The 25,520-nt window shown below is 40.1% G+C and overlaps 1 protein-coding gene across 3 annotated transcripts in view; it reads left to right on the forward strand.

Moving 5' to 3' along the window:
• PTK2 (protein tyrosine kinase 2) overlaps nt 1-25,520 on the forward strand; it is a 227,170-nt gene that overhangs the window by 24,647 nt on the left and 177,003 nt on the right. For 2 of the 3 annotated variants that reach the window (XM_074898370.1, XM_074898371.1), the window contains one exon: nt 21,008-21,034. The exons of the other annotated variant lie outside the window; for it this stretch is intronic. The gene's annotated coding sequence lies outside the window, so the exon portion shown is untranslated. The remainder of the gene's footprint in view (nt 1-21,007; nt 21,035-25,520) is intronic. 3 annotated transcript variants of the gene reach the window in all.

Here is a 25,520-nt window from a genome sequence, read left to right on the forward strand (position 1 = left end):
TTTCTGCTAGCTTATTCTCACAATTTATACATGTGAATTAAATTTCATCATCTGTCATGGTTTACTTGAATGAGAGTATTTTGTCCCTAAAAAAAAAAAAAAGACTTTGTGGCTGTTGTATGAGGCCATATGAGTTATTTTTAATATTTTATGCTACTTAAAAACATTTGGGTGTGTGTTCTTACTCAACGTTGCAATTGATTGCCTTTCATTTATTAACATACCTATCTTTAAAGGGTGTTGGGATGGAGGTCCACCAGGTTTCTGGTCTTTGTCATAATGTAAAGTTTAAAAGCCCACCAGGAACTCTTTCGTAGAGGGCAGCTATTGAGTTCACCAGTTGAAAAGAGCTGCTTACTACATGGAAGTCTTGTCTCTGACTGATGATGAGCTGAGAAAAGTTATAACACAGTGAAGTTGTCTTTAACTCTTCAGCAGGTAGAGTTGAAGGTTTCTTGTTTGTTCTTCTGTCTTTGGGATGTCATTAAAAAAGCTGTTGTCAGGAGGGAGAGCAGTTTCTAAAGAGACAAGGTGTCCATTAATGTGAATGGAAGGGAACACAGGTCATTGGAACCATTTTGTGACAAAACTACTATATGGATTTACCTCAACTGCAAAAGCAACGTATTTGCGCTTTGAATGGCTTTAGTTTTAGGATGTGGGCTAGAGGCTGAGGAGAAAATGGGGAGTTAAGTCCTGCAAAGACTAAATCTTAGTCCTTACCTTCTCAGTCTAGCTTGGTATTTTTGTACTTTGAGGAAGAGATGGAGGAGTTGGAACTTTATGTTCTCTTAGTATTAACTTTTTAAGAAGTCAAACAAGATAGTATTTGTCTTCAAAGTTTTCAGAAATAGATGTTCTGGACGTAGGACGGGTCAGAAAGGTAAAACTTGGATGTTCTTGCATTCATGTGAGTGGTTTGGAAAGAGGCCTCAGGATGAGTCAAGGCAAGTCACTGCTGTCTGCCTAGCCTCAAAACTGCACTTCATGATTTTTTGAAATATTGGTTAATTAATTTGTAGGCTTTAAATTTTAGAGCTGTAATTGCCGAACCTGTTAACATTGTCTGATGTCTTCATTAGAAAAGTCTATGTGGGAAAAACCTGACATCTATCGTTCTTCAATATTACTTTTTCTGAGGTGGCCTAAATGAGTTTTAGCTAGTGTACTGCAATCATACATGGTTGGGATAAACCTTCTCGTGTATGTTGTCTGTAAGAGATAGTTTGGGCCAGGTGATGCCATTCTTCCCTGCACAGAAACCTCCTTGGACAGGATGAAACCACTGCAAGCCACCATCTGTGACATCACACTTCCCTTCTCTCTGTGGTCATGTTCTTAATGACAGTATTCTCTGTTACCTTGCTTTCCTAAATAATTAGACTTGTTCTGCATATCACTTCTTTGTTATCTTTTTCTCCACACTTTTTTGACCATAAGCTGATTCCTACCAAATTCAGCACGGAAGCAGAACCTTCAAACCCCAGCTGAACAGAGCTGCTGATTTCAGGCTGTTGACATCAGCATCCCCACATGGTGTCCCCCAAACTGGTACATGTGGAACTTCGAACCATCCAGAGCACTGTGATGGTTCTTGCCAACTGATAGCAAGGAGGTGGGGTTGGGGCTCAGGGGTTAGTCAGAATGGCTGTCAGGAGGCAGGAAATGGCAGGTCGGATGAGTTTTATGAAGGGTGTGCTGGTGTACAGGTACATTGGAGTAAAGGGGCCACACTGGTGGTTGTGCCTTCTCCTTGCTCAGAGTTGTTCTGAACACTGTGATGCTGTGGAGTGTGTGGTAAATAATGCTTTGTTAATCTACTCAGAAAAGTTTCTTGATGTTTAAAAAAGAAATCGGTATTTCAAGACAATGTATTAAGTATGTTAAGATTTTTAAGAAGGTAAAATAGTGTTGAGGCATGTAAGGCAGTCTTGTGATCTTGGATAGCCTTGGGTATACCATGCTGTGCCATTCATTTGCATCTTAGTCTTGCTTTTTAAATTCAGAAGGTTTCTGGACTTGCCTTCAGTTTTCCTTTGTACTGTAAAAAGCAAAGTGATCTTTGTAGCTGCTGAGGTAAGAATAAGTCTGAAAACTTATAAAAACATCCAGTAAGGGAATGGGATTCATATGGCTAAATGGGATTGCAGGAGGAATTAATGGTGTCTAGAGTTCCAGTTTTGGAAGAACTCAGGAGGGGAAAGCCTTAGGACTGTGTCTGGTACTTCAAGAGCAGTAGCAGATACAGGTTTCTAGCTATGGAAAAAAATGTTTTATAGTGTGAGTCTGCTCTAAAAGATTGTACATTTGACCAGTGTGTGTTTGCAGCCCAGAAGGCCAACTGTATCCTGGGCTGCATCCAAAGAAGTGTGGCCAGCAGGTAGAGGGAGGAGATTCTGCCCCTCTATTCCGCTGTTGTGAGACCCCCCTGGAGCACTGTGTCCAGCTCTGGGGTCCTCAGCACTGGAAAGTTGTGGACCTGCTCGAGCGGGTCCAGAGGAGGCCACAAAAACGGTCAGAGGGATGGAACCTCTTCAGTGAGGACAGGCTGAGAGAGGTGGGGTTGTTCAGCCTGGAGGAGAGAAGGCTCCAGGGAGACCTTATAGCGGCCTTTCTGTATAGAAAGGGGGCTTATGAGAAGGTCAGAGAGAGACCTTTTTACCAGGGCCTGTAGTGACAGGACAAGGGGCAATGATTTTAAACTCAAAAGACAGTAGATTTAGATTGGGTATAGAGGAGACACTTACTGTGAGGGTGGTGAGACACTGGAACAGGTTGCCCAGAGTTGTGGATACCCCATTGCTGGAAGTCTGGCTGGTCCAAGGCTTCGAGCAGTCTGATCTAGTGAAAGTTGCCCCTGCCCACATCAGGGGGGTTGGACTTAGATGATCTTGAAGGGTCCCTCCCAACCCAACCCATTCTCTGATTCACTGATTGCAGCCTTTCTGGGTTACTGAGGAATGCTTTATGCCACTGACAGACCTAGTCCAGCCAGATCTGTTGCTGTGATATAAAAGTTACTGCTCTGTTTTCTGGAGGTCATAGTTGCCCAGTTTACCCCAAATTTTTCTAGAGGATTTCTGTGTTTTTTCTCTTAGCTATAGACAAGGAGACACACTCCATAGGTTTCCTTCCAGCCTCACGTTGCTGCTCTGATTCAAGAATTAGGAGAAAGGAGATAAATAGACTTCCTTAAATTGCGTTCATGTGGCAGCAGGGTTAACATCCCTGTCATTTAGACTGGAAGGAATTCTTTCATTCTTTGGGTTTTCCTCCAGTTTGCTCTGAGCTCTGTGTCCTGTTATTAAGAACTTGTACATTTCTTCTTATGTGGGGCTGCAGCAGACAAATACAAAGTAGAAATTATTTCAACTCCAGTTCTGTGACATGTTGTTAGCATATGCATCCCAAAATTCCTTTGTACTGTCACAAATGCTTAATTTGCAGAATGACAAAATAAATATTCACTGTACCAGAGCTGACACTGGAATAAGTACACCCTACAGTTCTTTAATTTGATTTCTTTCTGCATATCAGCAGAAAATATATCTGTTCAGAAGTTCCTGAAATACTGGCATCCTTGTGCAGTAGCTGGATGATTTTGTGCCAGAATTACTTTAATGTTTTTGAGCAAATTTAAATTAACATCTACTCTGAACCTGTTTAGATCTCGAAACAGCTTGCACTGAAAATGAGTCTCTTTGTAATAATTACTGGAAATTTGAATAAGATTTTTAATTTGGAACTTAAGCCATTTTCTTTCTCATTTATGCTTCAAGCTTGAACTCTAATGATTATTTTTTGAGGGTGAGTTTTAGGATTCCTTCACCAGCAATTCAGAGAGGGAAGACTGGTGAAAAGAGATTTTTTGAAATTAATGTTGTTTAATATTTAGATTCATTTTTAGTAAGCATTGTGTACATATTCTGCACATTATGGGAGATAAAGGGTACTATTACAGTGTATTCTAAATAACTTTGTGCATTGGGGGGCTATCTGACACTTCATACATGAGAAACTGAATACTAGATCATAGTGTAATTAAAAAATGTTCACCTTCATGTTACTGAGGTTGAAAGTGTGTGAAACAACTGTCAGTTCAGTTCTAGATAATCACTGTGACCAAGTTTAATACTTTGTTCTTCTCTTGTTGGATTTGGTGGCATCTGACTTTGTCCAAGTTGGATCAGGAGCTGGGTAGCTTTTTTTTTTTTCTGATCTTTCCTTCTGTGCCCAATAAACGATAAGAAAAGGAAAAGCTTTTTAGAGAATAATTTACTCTTGTTTGAAAGAACAAGAGGTGAGCTGGCACTGGTTTTTCAGGCACGTGGAATGACGGGATAACAAACTACAATATCAGTGAAGAGTTTAAAAAGCTTAACAGTGTTTTTTCTTGGTTCAGGCTTTTATTGTTGCTGTAATTTCCTACAGATTACATTGTGGTACAAAAGATTTATGTTTTACTGCCTCCTAGCACTGATTGCTGAGGCTAAAGCACGCATCTCTTCTGTATGCTCCTTTGTGGTCTTGAATTCTTTGCACAGAAAATATTAGTTCACTGAGTCCAACCTACACAGAGCTGTACCAATACGCTTATGTAATTAGGATCTTTATGGCCCTTTTCAGTTTATTCTTAAAGGACTACATCATGATTTTCTTTATTTCTGCCAGTGTGTGCTACAGCTAACTTGTATGGTGAGTCCTTAACAGGTAACCCATTGGCAGTGTATGTATTCAGCATTAGGATTGCGTTTTATCTATGAATAAAGCAAGTTCAAGTAAGATGTAATTGTACGAGTGTACATGCTATATGATCTCTTTGCATAAATGGAAAAAGCTGTTACTGAAATATTTGACTATGTACTTTTTCAAGTAAAACAACACCGTTTCTTACCGCCATCATCAGAAATAGTAAAGTCCAGACTGCCTTTTAATAGATGCATTTTGTATTGGAAAAATACTAGTTTTTTTCTAAAAAGTCATGTCTAGATACAAAATCATGATAGACTTAATCTATTTTTAAATATACCTGTAATACTCTGTAGTACTCAAATATTTGTCAGTATAAGGTAAGCTGGTGTGGCTAAGGCACTTAGTGATTTTCCAGCTAAGAAAGTAATGAGCATGTTTTGAGAACAGCACTTTGTCAGGATTCCTTTCCCTGCTGCTGCCCTTAAAATTGCCTTGTTAGTTATTTGTGAGGAAAATTGGTTTGACAGCCCTGAAGGCAGAAGTGTTCGTTTCACAGCACAAATAGTGCTGTCGTGCTGTAGCCTTGGCCCTGGGATGAGAAGAGCTGCTTCTTGGAGAACCAGCTCCAGTCTCGCCCCAGGACCATGTGGGTACCGCCAGCTCTGGGGCTGCCAGACAGGCCTGACTTTAGATGTGTCTTCTGTAGCATGAGTTAACTTTCAGCTTCAAACTGTTTTCTGGACCTCTAAACATTCTTACACGGCAGCTTTCTGTCATTGTTTTTTGATATTTTTGTAGATAATCTAATTAGTTTAAACTGAACCTTGATAATTTTTGGGGTAGGGTTGTAAACTGTTTATCTCAGATGAGACAGCAGGGACCTGGTCCTAGAATGCATTCTGTTCTGACCCACAAATTTATCAAACCTGGCTTTGGCCAAGAATCTACACAGGAGATGTAAAGCATGTATAAATTGAGAGTTGTCTTTGCTGTCCTTGTTCTATTTCCCTAGTGTCTGTGGAGTCTATTGTATGAAATAATATTTTGTGAGCTTTGACTGTAGAAATCACAGTCGTGGCTTGTGTAGGAAGTGCAGCTTGAGTTAGCTGCTGGGGAGGTAATTGCAGCGTTAACTAAAACCCCACATCTTAGACACAGTATTTAGTCTACAGAATATAGAGTTCCAGCATATCTAATGTTTATCTGCTACCTGAGATGTAATGAATCTTAAATCTTTCTGCAAGTATTTCTGGTGGTCTTAATCTGTTTCATGCCAGAGGCAGAGAGAAATAATGCGTTCAATTTTGTCAAATCAAGTTTTTACTGTGCATTAAATTGATTAAATAGAGCAGCAGATTAAGGCGCAAAATACTGTCTGAAATGGCAATTCAGGACTGATAGAATCTTAATGATGCCAAGCTGAAGTTTTTTCAGTGGGTTTGTGGATATGAGAATCCATTAATCACACATGCTAGACTTTGCATGCTACTGTATTAGAAACAAACTATGTGATTGCTCACTTCTCTGGTAGGAGTCATGGCCGCGTTCGGAACTCGCAGCAAACGGAATATGGAAGCTGCATGCCTGTTGTGTTCTGTCAAGCCAACTGGATCTCCTGTCTGATCATGTTCTTTTGCAGAGAACAGACGTGTTGGGGGTTTTACTTCTACACAAACGACACTGTCTTTTGAGCATCGCTCTCTGATGGCTACGTGACAGAACCAATTAGGAGAAGAAAGCCTGTCTCATGTTGTGTACTGAAATTCTTCTGTCTGCAGCCTTGTTCCCCCACTACCCCCTTTTCTTCCTTTGTAATCTAGTTTTTGTCAGTCGTCTCTTTTGGTTTCTTTGTCCTGGTGTATGTGTGTGTCTTTCTTTTGCTGTTTCTTCTGCCTGTGGTTCTTCCCTACCTCGGTTGTCACCTTTTTTGCTATCTTAATTCATCCTCCATCTATCTTCCATCTGGAAAACTGTATCAAAGCAGGCAGAGAAGCTAGGGAAAAGATTTTTCCCTGTTCCTGCTGGTGCATCTGCCTGGTTGGGAGGAGGGAACGGATGTACACAAATACTGCTATCATGAAACGTAGCAAGAGAAATTAGTTGTATCAGTTTAGATGAATGCATAAAATACAGCTATAGAATTATTCTTTTTTCCTTTCCTGATTTTTTTGGTCATCTTTTCCATTGCCCCTAGATTGCTGTTTAAGACCCTTAGGCTCTGTGTCTTTTTGGTTTAAAAATAATTACGTATCCTCATGTAACGATAGAAATAATGTTTGTTTTTATCTGCTTGCTAATTCTTGTTGCCCGGTGTCTGCTCTGGTCTCTGACAAATAATTTATTCAATCTAGATCTTGAAACAACATTTCTTTGACCTAAGTTTTGGAAAGCCTTTTTGACTTTTTCTTCAAAAAAACCCAACCCTTAACCAGAATTACACTTTGCAGTGTGTTGTGCCTCCAGACAGTACAGTGTTTGGAGGTGGTATAATCTGCTTCTCTAGAAAGACATGTAAGACTTGTTGAAACAACAAGATTACATTAAGAGAGTTACCTCTGTGCCTGTGGTGGTAAATTTATTGGAAGTTTGTTTAGCACGCTGAGCATGCTGTCCTTAGTTTTCTGTTATTTCTTAACTCATTAAGATCCAAAACTGTCATGTCTTACTGGAGAACTGATTCCAGACTCTCTGTAGCTCTGGCTGCAAATGCCCTAAGCCATATGCTTGTGGAAATGCCCATGTGTTATAAAGAGATGTTATGCTTCACTTTGAGAACAAACTGCAGCAAATTTTTTCTCCACCCATAGCGTCGCTATTAGACTAAGAAAACGCCAGATTTCTTGTTAAAAATAGATTTAATCTTGTTTATTGGGGCAGATTACTGTATAGAACAAAACTTCTGCAGCTGCTGTCAAGCTCCCTTTGAATGCCTTGCTGTAATCCCCCTGAGATCAATAAAACATTTTATTTTTTAGGCACTAAGTTAGTCTTTTCATGCGTGCAAGTGTTAACTAGTAAAAGCTCCCCCTTTTTTTTGGTAAGCACAATGTATGTGCAAAGGTGATAATCTTCTGTTAAACTTTTGACGAACTATGTTGTGTGGGTTCTTTACTGGAAAGCTGTCCTTTAAATTTGTTCCTTCTCCTTCCCTCCCTGCTGGCTGCATTGATTATCTTCAGCCTTCTTTCATTCGTCTTGAATGTTTTGTAACTTCAAATGGGAAAACTTAAAACTTTAATTCTAGCTTCTGAAAAACTGCTGTAACAATGGAATCCATGTGTGGGCCATAACCATGGAAACAGCATAATTTTACAGTGGTGGAACATGAAGGGAAATGACTCTCCCAACTTTCTAAGAATTTGTCTTTTTACACAACAACCCTAAAAGCTTGCAAAATACTGTTCTAGTATTCCAGAAAGAAACTTTGGGTGGTTTTTTTTCCTGTTACATTGTCTGTTCCTCCAAATCTTTTCAACTAGTTATCCTTTTAAAAACAAAACCCCCAACCCCCCCATAAAACACCCAAGAAAGCAGTTTTCTCTTACATTGTGGTCTGGAATGTGTAGCTTCGTTTGAGTTATTTTTTTAGTACTTTGCCTGAAGTACTTTTTCCTGATTCTCCCCCATTCTTGGTTGTGTCCTTGGTATCCATTTCTGTACCTGTAAAAACATTTATTTTACGTTCTGAAGCATCTATACACTTGTGATGAGTTTCTGTCATACCTAGAGTACAAACCAGTTTTACTAGCGTACAGTGCTAGTTTGTATTTGAGTATAGGAACTAAAAAAAAAATCCTGTCACCTTCTGAAAACGTGGGTGACTTGTGGTGGCACACTGCATGTCATAAGTCCATCATGGAAAATGACAAGTGAAATTTAGTGATAGCAAGCAATGACAAGACAATGTTTTTCTGAAAAAAATCCACTAAACCTATCACTTTTAAGAACAAACACTCTGTAGTACAAATGGGGGGGCAGCTAGACACATACAGAGTGCATGTCTACAGCTTTCCCTAAGCTTGCCTGAGGGCCTGAATTGTTAGGTTCATAAAATGTCACATCATTTCCATCAGGATTACATGATCACAGGTCATAGTGCTGGAGATAATCCCAATAGATGTGAACCATTGCCAGCATACAGATGTCCTTCCTTAAACATCTTAAATGGTTTAAAAGTTTCCTGGGCTTGTTCAGAGTTAAGCATGTCTCCTTTTTGCTATAAGCCGTTAAAGGGTAAGAACATTCCTATAATGTAGCTGATATTCTTAAAGCAGCACTTCCTGATTGAGTAGTTGTTCTTACAGGTTATGTCTAAAGCTTGTGACTGTTCTGCATCTTCACAGAGCCATGATGGGGAGTTGAAAAACACAAGAATCATAGAATCATTTATGTTGGAAAAGACCCTTAAGATCATTGAGTCCAGCCGGTGACCTAACACTGCCAAGCCCACCCCTGAACCATGTCTCTAAGCACCACATCAACACCTCCAGGGATGAGGACTCAGCCACTTCCCTGGGCAGCCAGTTCCAGGGCTTGACAAACCTTTTGGTAAAGAAATTTTTCCTAATATCCACTCTAAGCCTCCCCTTGTGCAACTTGAGGCCTATTCCTCTTATCACTTTTTACTTGGGAAAAGAGACTGACACCCACTTCACTACAATCTCCTTTCAGGGAGCTGTAGAGAGCGATAAGGTTCCCCTGAGCCTCCTTCTCTCCAGGCTAAACAACCCCAGTTCCCTCAGCTGCTCCTCACAGGACTTGTGCTCTAGACCCTTCACCAGCTTTGTTGCTCTTCTCTGGACATGCTGCAACACCTCAATGTCTGTCTTGTAGTGAGGGACCAAAACTGAACACAGTGTTGGAGGTGCGGCCTCACCAGTGCAGAGTACAGGGGGATGATCCCTTCCCTAGTCCTGCTGGCCACGCTGTTGCTGACAGAAGCGATGCTGCTGGATGAGAGCAGTGATCTCCAGCCCAGCACTGCCTTGGTGGCAGCAGGAGATGTTGTTTCCATAGAGTTTTCACGCCTGGCCTTGTATTTCCTCAGCATCCCCGTTGCCTCAGGGATGCCAGCCAGCACTTCCCCTGTGATCTTTCCTTGTCAACCCACTGTGAATCTGATGGCTGCCTTTGAACTTGCTGGTGGTACCTGCCTCCACACCCTTCTCACCGCAGGAGAGCGGTGAGCAGGAAGCTGACTGCCAGCTGTGGAGAGAGGCACTCGTAACTGGTTAGAAGCTGATCTCCAGTAGTTTCCTCAAATGCCTCATACTACTAATACAGGCAGGATTTGATGAACAGTGGTGCTGCATTGATTTGCTTTTCCTCTCCTCCCTCTTCCCCATAAGCTGCAGTCATTCACTGTAAGCCTCATGTCCTTCCAGCTGCAGAAGTCTTTGCAGTCTGGCCATACATGGTGTCTGCTTCATCCCTCGATCACTTCAGCTGGCCTGCTCTAGACACTCTCCTATTCTACTTTGTGTTCCTTCTGATGCAGAGACCAGAACTGAACGCAAGATCTGGATGCTTTATTGTTTTGTACAGTAATATAAGTACCATGTTTTCAGTATCATTCCTGATACACATGTTTCATTGCCTTTTTTTTTTTTGATCAGCTACTACACATTGAGCTGATCATTTCAGAGAAAACAGTGACTCAGCCTTCCTCCCACAGTTGGAACTGGAGAAAGTGCAAGTGTTAAGTGGTTAAGGAGCTATTGCTCAGACTATTTTTCCCCTAGATGCATTACATCACATCTGTATGTTGAAGTATCTGCTGTCTTTTGGCAACTTGTTTCATTTGGTGATATACTTTTGGATTTTTTTCCCCTCATTGTCATAGCTTTTGCCTACCCACAAGAGCTTAATATCATCTGCAGACTTGAAGATTTCACTTAGGCATTTTGTGATGCTGAATAAAACCAATTCTCGGGGACCCTACTCCAGTCTCTTCTCTGTCCATACCTCTCATCCCCATAGGCGAAAGTTGTATATAGGACTTGTGTAGGTATTGAGAATAAATTCTTTATCTGAATTGCTCAGAATCTGCGTGCTCTGTAACTCTTGTGTGATGAGGTTGATCCCACCTGCCCTGAGTAATGACTGAGTAATTTCTCTTGCTGCTCTGAACCTCCTTGAATGTAGCTTCCACCAGATCTTTTTTATTTAATATCTTATTGTTCATTAGGCCTCATCTAAAATTTGGTTCTTCGTTGCTGGATAGATCTTGAGAGATGGGAGTCACTTCAGAGTGCAGCTGCAGGCTCCTAACATGACCAGCTTCTACCCTTTGGCTCCCAAAACTTCACACGCTGACATTGGGTAGATACTACCACTTGCCCACCTGCACATCGGATCCCAGTGTGCTTCCCTTGTAAGGGCTCAAAGCTGCTTCCCCAGCCATCATTCTTTTTTCCCCAGGTAGCCAGAGGTGACTTTGAGCTATGGGACGTTTTTCTGTTAAACCAGTTAACCCTTATCCTGTATATAGTTTTCCTTGACTGTCTAATTCCTAACTCTTTGGTTTGTAGCTTATTCAAAACACTAATTTGGACCCCTGTATCTATTAAATTTGAAGCTTATTTGTCTTGGGCCTGCAGGGTTATGGATATGTGGTTCCTTGTCAGTGGACCATCATCAGGAATTCATCACACAGAGTGGGGCACCCAACCCCAAAGCACCACTTCCAGTTTTCTATCTTGGTCCCTTTCACAGGGGTGCAAAAGAATTAGTTATGCTGCCATGAGAATGGTTCCCCTTGGTGTTTAGTTTTCCCTTCTAGCAATTTCATCAGCTTCTGAATATGGTTTATGGTGCAACTTTACCCTGGGTACCCCTGGTGTTAATGCTTTTTGCCAAAGGTCATTTCTTCCTGGATTATGAGTCTGATCCAATCTACCTTGGAAGGGTTCAGGTTTCCAGTGGGGAGGCTGTGCAGGGTGGGGGTTTTGACTGTCCTGCCAGACCTTTCTGTTACCATCTCTGCCACTGTCTACATCAGTCTATTCTGTTTTGTGCTTGTAACTATATTATGTAGCCGGTATATGCCTGGATAGATTCTGAGGGTTTTGCTATATTATGTTCAATGGTCTGCTGAATTCCTTCTCTGAGGGACTGGACATGTATTTTTAAAGCATCCAGTAGTGCCCTAATAAGAGGTCTAAAGTGGCTGGGGTCCATGGGTGCAGCCATCAGTATCTATCCCTTGGTGCTCTCTTTCATACGTTGCCCGAATACAAGCGGCCTTTTGTACTACTTCCACCAGCTCTGACAATCCTTTTATCTTAATAGTAATGGGTTCCCCCCTTTCCTTGATGTCCACACCCCCAGCCCAATAAGCTACTGGAGATGTTATCAGCTGCTCACCTGCTGGCCTATCACTCAGAAACATTCTTGAGCCCCAAAATCCCCTTGCTTCATCATCGCTCAACAATATCTAATCCCCCTGGCAGAGAAACTCGCAACAGATACTTGGTTTTGTGTGGCTTGTGTGGGAACTTAGCCTGTAATTCACTGAGCTCAGGTCCTGTCTGGGGGGTTGTGCCGACAGTGGTTTGGGGGTTCCCACCTGGCGGGCCTGTGTGCTTCTCTGGTTTAATAAGAGGTCACATACCCTTTTCCTCCAACTCCTCTACTTTGAATTACTTTCATCAGGGTCTATATCCTTAAGCAACTTCTGGATTTGGACAATACTGGGGGGCTTTTTTACTTGTGCTAACATGATCTCAATTTTTTGTTCTAGTAGATGAATCCTCTCTCTCTTGTTTCAGTTCTCCCATTAAACAATCTATTTCCAATTGTGTTTTTAAGTTATCCTTTGCAACTCTACCAGTAATTATGTTGTTCTTGAGCTTGAATCAAGCAGGTGACTAGGGTGGCACATATATAGTTCCTTTGTCTTTGCTATCTCGACTATTTCTGTGGCATTTTTCTAGTGTATGACCACTGCTGAGTTGAACAACTTATTAATGCATTTTTCACCTGGGGGAGAAGGGCTACAGCTGTGCCTCTATTACAATTCCTCTATTGACATCCTGCCAACTAGACCAATTTAAATGTCGTAGAAGCTTACAAAATCAAATTAGGGAGATGACAAACTCAAAGGAAATTTATTTAAACCAAAATTGTTTAACAGGTGATAAACCAGAAATGAAGCCTGCTCTAATCAAAATCACCCAACACTGACAGACATTAGCTGCTGAACAGGAGCCAGCAGTGTGCCCAGGTGGCCAAGGCAGCCAATGGCATCCTGGCTTGTGTCAGCACTGGCGTGGCCAGCAGGGACAGGGAAGGGATCTGAGCCCCGTACTCGGCACTGGGGAGGCTGCCCCTCGATTCCTGGGTTCAGTTTTGGGCCCCTCACCCCAAAAAGGCCATTGAATGACTCGAGCGTGGCCAGAGAAGGGCAACGGAGCTGGGGGCAGGGTCTGGAGCACAGGTCTGCTGGGGAGCGGCTGGGGGAACTGGGGGGGTTCAGTCTGGAGAAGAGGAGGCTGAGGGGAGACCTCCTGGCCCTCTGCAACTCCCTGCCAGGAGGGGGCAGAGAGGGGGGATGAGTCTCTTTAATCTAGTAACAAGTGATAGGATGAGAGGGAATGGCCTCAAGTTGCTCCAGGGAAGGTTTAGACTGGCTCTTAGGAAGCATTTCTTTGCAGAAGGGGCTGTTGGGCGTTGGAATGGGCTGCCCAGGGCAGGGGGGGAGTCCCCGGGATCCCTGGAGGGGTTGAAGAGTCGGGCTGAGCCAGCGCTGAGGGATCTGGTGGAGTTGGGAACTGTCAGTGTGAGGTTCATGGTTGGACTGGAGGAGCTTCAAAGTCTTTTCCAACCTATATGTTTCTGTGATTAATAAACCACAGGTTCAAGATGCCAAATGGAATTAATTACTACACAGCTGACTTAGGATCTTAAGTTTGGTGTGATGACTCAAAGCTCACAGTCATTCATCTAAAAGATGAGGGCTCTTGGTCTTGAGGAGTTACCTTGGGCAGCATCCCAACCCAAGAGGATAGTCCCTGACCACAGACCCTGCTCCAAGGAGAACTGGCTCCACTTGCTCTCCGGTGGGGCTCCATTTATACTCTAGCTGAATCCGATCTGTGGTTATATGTGGTCAGCAGTCTCGAAGCTTCTCTCAACCCCCAAACCATGGTTTCTAGTTTTAACTTTTTCCTTCCAATGGTCAAGATGTTTCTAGTGTTGTCAGGGGTGGTGGGGACAGTGCCCCTGCCACACTGGCCATGCTCAGTGATGTGATGTAAATGAATTTAAAGTTTCCAGGTGCCTGCGCATTTAGTTGAGGGCAGAGTTCAGCTGAGATGAATGAAAATGCATGTGGATTACTGTCAGCATCTTAATCAGAATTTGGATTATTCTCAGTTTCAAAACCTAGTATTTGTGAACCATAAGCAGAATTATTTAGGAGGAGTTTCAGTGAGAGAGGGGAAATTGTGATTGGAAACGGTTGAAATTTTTTTTTGGTGTCGATTCTGTATCCTCAGGAGACTGAATATTACTTTTGTTTTTAAATGATGGTGGGTGGGAAGCAGAAAGCAGGTATAAACAGAAGATTGGGGGCAGTGAGAATAATGCAGCAGTTAATTAGCTACTGATATGTCAATTTGTTGTCAGTTATGGAAGCAAATATAAACTGAACATGTTCCTGAGGTACAAGACAAGTTACCTGACACTTGTACTGCTGTAATAACATTATACTCATGTGTTTAAAGCTGTTTGAGGTATGTGTCAGATATGGTGGTGATCACATTATAAATGTGCCTAGTACCTATTCTGTCAGCCAAACACATAGTCTGAAAAAAACGTTAATGTTCTGTGCAGTACTTCAGTTGGTCCTCTTATTTTAATTTGCCTTAATTTTGTGTGATTTTGTGTTTCAGAGGCAGCAGCTTCCATTAAAACTAATAACTGCTTAAACAGAACTACTCAAAAATGTAACATAGGCTATGTGTGTTTCCCAAGGAGGATCTTGTGGCGGTTCTTTCTGGCTGCTTGCTAGTTAACCTTTTCAACAGATATAAAAACAAACATTAAATCATTACTGCTGATATTCACAGTTACAGCATTATAGAATGGTTTGGGTTGGAAGGGACCTTAAAGCTCATCTGGTTCCAACCCCCTGCCATGGGCAGGGCCACCTTCCACTAGCCCAGGTTGCCCAAAGCCCCGTCCAAGCTGGCCTTGAACCCTTCCAGGGAGGGGGCAGCCACAGCTTCTCTGGGCAACCTGTGCCAGGGCCTCACCCTCCTCACAGTAAAGAATTTCTTCCTTATAGTTCATCTAAATCTGCCCTCTTTCAGTTTAAAGTCATTACCCCTTGTCCTATCACTACACTCCCTGATGAACAGTCCCTCCCCATCTTTCTTGCAGTCCCTCTTCAAGTACTGGAAGAAACTTGAAGCAAAGATTTAAACAAAGATAATAAAGGACTGCAGTGCAACATGGATCTCCTATGAAGTAGGGTTGTAAACAAAAGATGTGTAATTTTCTGCAATTAATTTCTTCTGATCTGGCCAAAGCACAAAAAATTGCTGGCAAGTTCTGTGGATGGAGGTGTCTGTCCTGTAATTGTCTCACTTCATCTCTCCCCATGGTAACGGATAAAAATTTGCAGTTAATGCTGCATATTTGGCTGCTGCTGTGCCTAAGGCAAATGCAATAAATATGTCAATAGGGAAAAAACCCTCCATCTAAATAAGCAAATTGTATTTTTAGTGCTGTTATGATTGGCGTATGAATACTGTGTCAGGTATTGGTGTTTGTAAATTGAGGAAGCTACTAAAAGCAAAAATAGTTTGAGCATTTAATGACTTGTAAAGAGGATCAAAGGTTTAGAAAAATGGGCCTTTATAGTGAGCCATTTCTGCCTCTCATTCTACATAGCTAATATAAGGAAAGATTTTACTGAGTTGCTCTTTAAAATTGCCCTAAAATTGCTTTAATGGGAAATGATATAATAAAGGGCTATTAACATTCAGCTCTGCAGATTGCTAAATTAGAAGTAGGTTAGATTTAGGTTAGAAACAAGGGATGCACTTTTAATGATGAAGGAAAAAAATAGATACATGGAACAATCTAATCGGTGGTTTATGCAATCTTTTAATCATATTGTAAAACGTTTTAACAGCTTTTCCTTAGTGGGTGTGCTGTCAGAATGAATTCATCGTATTTCCAAGGTCTTTGCTCAATAGGTCAGATGATCATGAATAAACCCTTGAGTTTCTCAATAAACAGAATTTTACAAAGCAGTGTTTTTTTTAAAGGTGGCTTATTTTTTCTGCTTACTTATTTACTCTTAAAAAAAAAAAAAACCAAAATAATTTGACATAGGCAGTGAGATCTCAACTTCACTAAAGATTAGAGGAACACTTAGCTGCCTTCAGCATGCCAGAGAGTAATAGGAAGGGAGACTTCAAGGCTGTTGAATCCAGCCTCTAAGAAAAGATCTTTCAGCATCAGTCACGCAAAGACTAAAAGCTGAATATGTGCATGTATTCCAAAATGATTTTGGTACCAGTAGATAAATAGGAAAATTGCATCTTACGTTGAGTCTGTGATATTCCTAGTTCAGTTGGAAGGATTGTTGTCGAATGACATGTGCTGCTTGGCTTCCTGGAGACTGTGGTCTGTGGTTCCTCGTGTGCTGCAAGCCTTTACTCTTTGCTGGAATGAGAGATTGGTTCATGAACTGAATATCTGAATTCATTTCAAGGAAATACTGTTAGGTTGGAGTCAGTCAGTTCCTGCTACAGGAGAACAGGATTAAGTTTCTTGTGGTCTGCTGCTTACCACAGCTCTGGAAAAAGATCAGTGCTGCAAATGGGGTGAGAGTCTGAGCCTCCATAGTTGTCCATGGAGCCATATTCTTATTTTACCTTGAGGTAGGAACATGAAGCTCACAAAATATTCCTGTTTTTGATGATTAGATGTTACTCTTGGAAAGATAATTTAAAGTTGTGGCTCCATTTTCAAGAAGACATTTCAGGAATCTCTGCAATGCAAAATGCATAGTTTCACAAAATACAGTGTTAGAGATACCTGGTACTTGGGGCATCCATAAATCATAGAAAAAGCTATTTGTGATGGGATTCACAAAGCCTGTTTGAGGACTATACTACCCCAAACCATCTCAGTGGGTATAGAAATAAAAGTAGTATTCTTTCTTTAAAACATAGTCTCTGTTTTGTTCCTCAGTGAATTCATGTAGATAATCGGTTTACTTGGCAAGTTTTTGTTGGCTGAGGAACTTATTTTGTAGCACCTCTAACGTTGTTACAGAATCTTTCCTGTTCTGCTATTGTCATCTGTATGTGGTATTACAGAAACTTTGGTTGGAAAGGACCTCTTGAGGCCATCTGCTCCATCCTCCCAATATCTATTTGAGATAAAACCAGTTTTCCTTGAGAACTGATTAAACTTTACAAACTATGTAAAAGTTTTTAAAGAATAGGATCCTAAAATTATTTTTCTTTCTGCCTATTCAAACTGACAGTTTGCTCCCTACCTAGTGGCACGGTGAGACATGTAAGAATATAAACACAGAACGTGACTGATCCCTTGAAAGTACCAGTAGGAGTAGAAGCGCAAGAAATATAATTGTTAATTCCACCCTGAAGAACTACTTTGGAGCAGATAGGAGTCGTAAGGTTGGTTCATGTTGTACAGCTGTAACCGTGGTTTGTGTGACAGCATTCACATGCGTTGAGGAAATGGGCTGCAGGAAAAAAGTTAGTCCAGACCTCCATCGCGTGAGGGAATCTTTACCAACAGGACAGCTCCCCCAGTTAGTCTCTCCTTATAGTCACAAATCAGATGAGGAGCCTTTTGTTTTTTCTCTTAAAATCTCAGCATTGAATGACTTTCTCCTATATAGAGGTTGAATGTGCTTCAGAAAAGGGAAAGGTTTTGCGCAGCAAAGGCAGCGAGTTAGTAACCGTGATCTGAAATGCATATTTATCTAAATGCGTAGTCTCAGTTTACTTCTCATTGAATGAAGTTTTTAAAATGTTGCCAGAATTCACTAGTCTTTTTTCAGTGTTCAATGGTAAATGAAAAACGGTATTTGGAGAATAAAGCTAAGAAGTTTCAAGCCAGAAAAAATGCGAGCTGGGTAGACAGGGTAAACCCAAGGGTAGGAAATACTGTTGAAGTTCCTGATGTGACTCTGCAGCTAATAAGAAACACATGAAGCTAATGAACATTTCACTTACTGTTGTGGTGCCTGGATACACAAACACACACACACACACACACACAGAAGTGGGATTGTACTTTTATCTTTGGAATCGTGACAGTGTTTGCTGCCTTTCTGCTATTATGAGTTGATATTTCTCTAGTGGCTGGTGTTTGCTGGAATTAAGATGCATTAGCCTATAAAGAACCTTGTGCTTAATGGAAATCTTTGAAAAATACGGTACAAGTAACTTGCTAAGTACATTTATGCAATTTTGAGTAGACTGATCTGACCTTCAGGCTTCAATTTCTTTTGCCCTACTTGTTTTTAAATCTAGTGTGTGTCAATTAATTGTAGAAAACAGTCTCTCTTACACTAAATTGTATTTACGTGTACTTGCAGGGAGCTGTTCGGTAATACTTGTCCCAGAGGTGTAGCATCTCTTCAGTTAATGCACTTATGGCACTAATTTGCAGTGGAACATGCAAGTAAGAAATCATTACAATGTTTGACTTTATATTTGTAACAGTGCTTATCTGGTAGGTCCCCCATTTGGGTAGGTCCCAGTGCAGTAATGGGATCTGTGTGAATGCTGGTGCCTGTGTGGGGAGAGATCACAGTGGAAGCAGCAGCTCAGGTGTAAGGGACAAACACTAGAATATGGTCAGGTCTTTCTTAAGTTAAAAATATGTGCATATCTTAGCTGCAGAGCTTTCCCTGGAGGTGTTTGAAATTGTATGGCTAAGTTCCTGGAATGTAAATTAATGTTTTCTGCCTATCTATGTGTATATGATAATGTATTTTTCTGGTGGTTATGTTTACCATTACTGTCTTGAAATCTGTTGTGTAGGCACACTTAAGCAAATAGCCTGCTTCAAGAGTAATAAATGCTGTGATAACACATCTCCAGTACATCAAGAATTAGAAGAAAATTTTAATGCAGCTTGTAATTTTTTGTAGAAACTTAAATTTTTCAATGTTTTTTAATTACAATGGCATTTAGAGATTAGTTTCTATCACTGTAGAAAAATTAAAATAAAATATGGTATTTTCTACTGTGCAATTTTAGTTGTTTTACTCAGGTAACTATAGTTGTTACACAGTTGTATACACTAGTGCCAAGCAGGAATTTTTTGTGACTTTATAAAAAAGTGCACGGAAATTATTAAACATATATAAACAGACAAAAAGATGCAGACTTTCTCTTCAATTAATTTTCCGAATTGTCACTACAAAATATTTTTCTGCTGGAAGAAAGCTGCATTCCATATGTGCTGATCTGGATTCTGTGCAGGAGCTGTTGCAGGAGGCGACTTAAGGTGCTTTGTTCCTCCAGTTTATTCGTCGTCTTCCCGTCTGGGTTTCTCCTATCTCAAGGCATTTCTTCACAGAATCACGGAATCATTTTGGTTAGAAAAGATTTTTAAAATTCAGTCCAACCGCAAACCTCACACTGCCATGTCCACCACTAAACCACGTACCTTGTGCCACATCTACACGTCTTAAATCCCTCCAGGGATGGTGACTCAACCACTTCCCTGGGCAGCCTGTTCCAGGGCTTGAGAATCCTTTTGGTGAAGAAATTTTTGCTAATATGCAATCTGATCTTCCCCTGGAGCATCTTACTACCTGAGATGGTTTTGTTCATAAGCAGACAGCATGATGAGCCTCTTTTAAATGTACCTTCTTATCTTTTTAAACTTATATGCTCTACCAGGATAAAGCATGCAATATTTTCTCCGTTTTGTGTGGTATCTTATTGATGTTTTAATTTCGTCTTTTAAGTGTGTTTCAACTTTGTGTGTTGCCATTTCACTGTCTCCTCAGAATACTATAGTTCATTTATGAAATTCTTAGTAGGCTGCTTTTAAATTTCAGGTGTAGTTCTCTTTGGTATTCAAGTTTTATCATGTTTTCCAGCCACAAATACAGATTGTAAATGAAAGCAAGCATCGTGTTAAGAATGTTAGTGACAGCAGGGCTTATAAATTTATTAAGCCTTGTTATTTCTTCTAACAGGTAGCAAAGCAGTGACCATCTGCCCTGATAATCTCTGAGTCTGTTCCGGTTACTGTACCTATGGTTAAAGTTCAGATTCCACGTGGATTTTGTACTCAATACAACAATTTTATTACTCAACATTGCTGTATTCTTTTAATTATATACCTGTGCAGACCTTTTTCTTAGGTTCAGATCAGTTTTACTCATTTGTTTTATTAGTTCCTCTCTCTTGTCCCACCACACTTGTATTTATTTCAGCTTTTGTTAACCGTTTGATGTGTATCCCCAGTCCTCATCCGTACAGGCCTTGAGTAATTCTTGCTTTCTCTTTCTTTGTGGGTTCTAGTTTCTGTTCTGAACTCTGATCGGCACCTCAAGTCTCAGTTACGATTGTGTGTGCTGAGATGACAAGTCAATGTATGAAAAGCAAGCAGAAGGAATGTAATGGTTATAGTTTATATAAGTACCTATTCAGGAAAATTTAATGTGTATACATTTATACCCACCTTTCTTTAGGGTATAATTTTTAATATGATCTGTTTAGACTCTGAGACAGTGGTTCTTGTAAAGTTGATAGTAGCTCTAGACAACCCGGGCACGTACTATAAAAATGTTCAGCAACTGTGTCTTGTTTGCCTCAGTGACAAAAATCAGTCTCCTTTTTTAAAATTATTTTTCCTTGTTTTCCATACTTACCTATTTGTAAGCTTGGCTACCTTTTCTCTAAAGGTTTAAGAATAAAGAAAACATATGATGATGTCCTCTTCGTATGCAAAGACTAATCCTGATGCTTTCAGCTCTGAAATTATGTAGGTGATAATGGTGAAATCCATATGTAACACTTAATTTGTGTGTAGTGACCTGTATTCTGCTGTAGTAATTATGCTCATTGCCTAGCAGTATAATCTTTGTCCTTCAGTTAGGTGGGCAAAATGTAATCTTGTTAATGAACAGGGTGAGACAAGGAAAATGCTTTTGATTTGCATGTGGCATGCCTAGCAGCTAGCAAATTGCTTCAGATAATGTGCTTTATTAAACAAGTACAGCCTTGCAGAAAACTGATTAGGCCAGTGCAATTTTACAGCTATTTTTCCTTCTGTTTCTAAATGTATTTCTTTATTGTTACAGATATTTCAAGACTTCCCTTGCCAGCAGGTAAGTTGTCTTCTTTCATTTCTGTCTTGATGTGACAGCAAGCAGCTTGCTTGAAATATAGTCATGCTTTTATGTAATCAGAATATCGGTTCTTATTGGTACTGTCATGGTAGTTAGTCATGTGGGGATCTGAGGTCAAAACAAAACCTGTTGAGGTACAGATTTTTTTACATTTAAATAGTGTATTTTGACAAGGAGAGGAGGCAACAGATATATTTATATACAGTTGTTAAATACGCGTGTGATATAGCTAATGCTTAAAACGACTCAGCACAGCGTGTGATACAGCTGTCAGAATAACAGATTAGGAGCAGCCACAAATCGTATTAGTGATGAATCAGAGGGACAGTGTGCAGGGAAACGTGGATGGGTGGTTTATGGGTGGAAGGAATCTCCCCAGGTGGTAGTGGGGAAGGTGACAGACACGTTCACCCGGCTTGGGGTCACAGGAGACTTGTGCTGGAGCTGGAAATACCCTGTTGCTCTGTTGGACCCTGTGTCTCCTATCGGTGGTGTTTAAAAATGAAAAAAACCCAACCACACAACGACAACAAAAACCACCAAAAAAACCAACTCCGCCGACCTGGTTTTTAAAAATAGCACTTTTTGTTTATTGCTTGATGCATTTGGTCTTTAATCAAGTATTAAGCTTTCTAAATTCACTTGTGCTGTGTGGGCTCAAGTTGTGATGTAGAGCTCAGAATGAGGATGTCTTCTGTTCCCTAGCATTTTTGTCCATTTATTCACTATTTGTGATGTGAATTCTAGAACCATAATTGTAGTGCACTTTTACTCCTGGTTGAGCAAGGGATTGGATGTTCGTTATCAGGCTTGATGCCTTTTGTCCTTACTCTGCATTGGTGACTTTGCTTATGTATCTGTTCTTTTATTTCTTCTTACTGACTTGTGCTTCTCATCTGTCCACAAAATATTTTTTTACAAGCAAATATCTAGAGTATAATGGTACTTAGTCAGAATGAATCTGCTCCAGGGGTAGTTGCTCTTTCCAGTTTGAATCAAGTAGCAATTTCAATTAAAAGCTAGTATGTTGTAGTCTTTCCACAAGAACTTTAGTGTGGCTGTTCTGGAAAAAAACTCCAAACATTTGGTTGAAGCAGTGAAGAGAACTCTAAATGTGGAAGACGTTTTCTTTAAGGAGGACATTTAAAATTATTTTGACTGCTGAGAGTGGTTGTCAGGAAGGCAAGTACTTGTGGAAAATACTGGAAAAATAAATGCCTGGTGTTTAGGTCAGGCTGACAGGAAGATAAGGGCTGTGGGGTTTTGTTGCAGCTTCTAAAACAAGGATGTGTGATGAAACTTCTTCCGAGTTTCCATTTGGGACTTGTAGAGTTTGGTACTGTGAATCTGAGTCATAATGAGATGATTATTTTCAATTTGGATATGTGTGTGGGAGTGTCCTACTTGTACTTTTTAGCTGAGTCACTGAAGTACTGATAGAAGGCAAAAATTTGCCCAGGATTTTGAAGCTGTAACCTTTTTCCGTGGTATGGTAAGAGGTCTTTATAGAGGGTAGACAAGCTGCACACCATGGCTTGCCTATGGCAGGGACTTGTCAGTATTCACTGATAAATGAACTAAAGAAACCTGTTCTAAAAAAGCTAAAATACTGTCAGAAGAGAAAGATGTGTCAAATGCAGTCCCACCGAGGTCTTAACTTGTCCTGTGGTATTACAGTATTTTCATTAATGACTGTGATGACGGACTTTATGTGCCTATTTAATCTGCCAGTAACACCAATACAAAAAGAGTTATGAGCACGTTGCATGGTGGGATTAAAATTCAAAAGAAATTTGTCAAATTGGACAAATAGCCAGGATAAGATATAATGTATTTGAATAAAGATGAGGTTCTACATTCAGATGGGAAATTTTAATCATCAGGACTGGTTTTTGCAATAAATAACGGTATTTTCTTCTTTCAAGTTTTGAAGAACTTTTATCTTTTTTTCTGGGTGCCACTTTTAGTAATGGACAATAGATGTCACTAGAAATGTTCTCACTTTTGCCCCCTGGTTTTAGTAGTCTAAATTAGCTTTATAATGTGGGGCAGGGGGGGCTTTTGCAATGTTTGAAGACTTTGCAATAGGGAGGAGACTACTTAAAATGGTCTTTCTTGTAGTGTCTTGTTTGAGGTTGTTATTACATGTAAATTAGTATAGTCAGTGGTATACCAAGGTCATCCAGAACACTTCCTTTTTGCTCTCATTTCATAGCAAAATCCTGTAAAGAGAGATTGTTTGTGTGCTGTTGAATGCATTAGTTGATTAGTTGTTAGCTAAATCGTTACTCAGAAGAGTTACGTACATTAATCTGTATCACTGCTTTGAAGTCTGTGGGTAACTTGTTTTTTATGCTACCTTGTACTTGAGGCTGTGGATATCAGCCCGGAGAATTTTTGGAATGTGAACCAGTAGGGGCTTGGAGAGCAACTTGCTAAAATATAATTTCAAAGCTGGATAGAGAACACAGTACTGCTGTCTGTCTCGGAAGTTATCTTGGTACAAGAGTGTGTTCACAGTATGCCTGGAAAAATGAAAGACTAGTTTCCTTTGGTAAATGCAGTTAAACTTTGTTGGCACTTTGGGGATTAAAAACAATCCCTGCTGGATTTCGTTGCTCTCTGAATTTAAAACAGGTATAGCATCTCTGTGATGTAGGTGACTTTTCTTTAGACTTGGTCCTTTCTTCTTGATCCTGTGGTGCAAATAAGTGTTCGTTACCAGAATCAACAAATAGTAAGGAAGTAAAAAGCTATGCCAAAGAACTTTACCAGGTAGGTAGAGGAGTATAAAGACAAATACAAGAAATGAGCATATACTGTTTTTTTGGTTAAAAATGGAACAAAACATTCTCCCAGAATGGAATCTTAGGTACAGACGTTTGTTCTTGATGACTCTCTCCTTCAAAGCACATCTGGTGAGTCAGGTAAAATCTTCCTGTCTCCTAACATAAGGTATTGAAAAATTAATAGGAAGCGAGCATCCTTTGTGTAGCCTATTTTCAGATATGCAGTGTATTTGAAGTCTGTCTGATGGTTTTGTGTGTGGTTTTTTGATGTATAGGGTACAATTTAGGTAGGCACCATCCGCACACTGTCATTGTTACCTTGAAATATTAAATGATTTTTGAACTGGTTTAAGTTCCAAGTGCTCATTTAGGAACAAAACCCCCAAAAAAGTTGTTACACAATTTAGTTCAACCTAAACAAGTTGTTCTTACTGAATTAAAAGCATGTCCTCATTCAGTCTTTTGTTAGTGTGTACAGCCTTGTGTCTCACATACAGCCTGCTAGTATTTAATTAAACCAGATTCATCTCCTGGCACGTCTCACAGAAGCACACTGCCTCAAAACAACCTGTTGCTGCTTTTTTCTCTTACCCACCGGATATGAGGTGGGGTGTTTAATGCTGTGCTGTGTAATCAGATCTTCCTTATCCTAAATCTACACCTGCCTCTGTGGCGAACTTAAATATAGCAACTTGAAATGCAGCGTAGTTTTTCAGACTAGAATTAAAACCACCACCACCACCACCAAACAATGGCATGGATACTTTCTATGATGTTTAAAGATGGAAAGTTTAAAAATCAGTTGAGAAATTGCCAGATGAAGTTGCAGTAGCAAGAACTGACAGAATTAAGAATATGCAGAATTCTTAAAATAAATGCTCACATGTATTGCAGGGGGTAATAAATTATGCAGCGATTATTCATGCGGCTGAGAACAAACTCAATACCATGAGCAGAGAAGTGTTGTTAATGTCCCTGCTTAAAGGGATAAAAAAAGTAATCAACTGTGTAGTCAAAAGTAAAAAACCACAAAATAGTGGTTTTTTTGATTTGTCACTTCAATTAACAACGAAATACAAGCTTCACCAAGACTGTAAACAGTTCCTCTCATGTCAGAATGCCTCATAAAGTGCTTAAGGGATTACAGAAGGAAACCTGCACTGTCTTTTTCACTAAAAATAATGTTTTCAGTAATCCCTTTGAAAATCAGGAATTTTTTGCTTCTAGGAATGTGCAAATTTTATTAAGAATTCTGATTTTAGACAACAGTAAATTTAATTTTCTTATATTTGTGATGGTTTTGGTTGTAATTTTTTAATTTGCACTTAAATTATGAGGTAGTTTTACAAATGAAAGTGTATGGAACTGAAATGTTAGTGCTATCAGGTTAAAATAGTTACCTGCGTGCCCCTTAGGCTTCAGAAGATGTGAGAAGGCTTTTCTTCTTTTGATGCAAATATGCCTTTTAGTTCTTTTCATTACCAGCGAGGTAAGTGCTGTTTCTAGATTTCTAAATACCAAAATCACAAAATTTTTATTACTACTGGATGAGATTATTGCCAACAGAATTTAAATGTCACTTTCAGGAAGCTTCCTTTGCTATTTGTGTGTTAAATCTTACTATTTAAAAATTTTGTTGAGTAGTTTTAATAATCTAATCCTCATAACCTCATATT

Source organism: Athene noctua, chromosome 2 (assembly GCF_965140245.1).
Source record: "Athene noctua chromosome 2, bAthNoc1.hap1.1, whole genome shotgun sequence".
Lineage (NCBI taxonomy): Eukaryota > Metazoa > Chordata > Aves > Strigiformes > Strigidae > Athene > Athene noctua.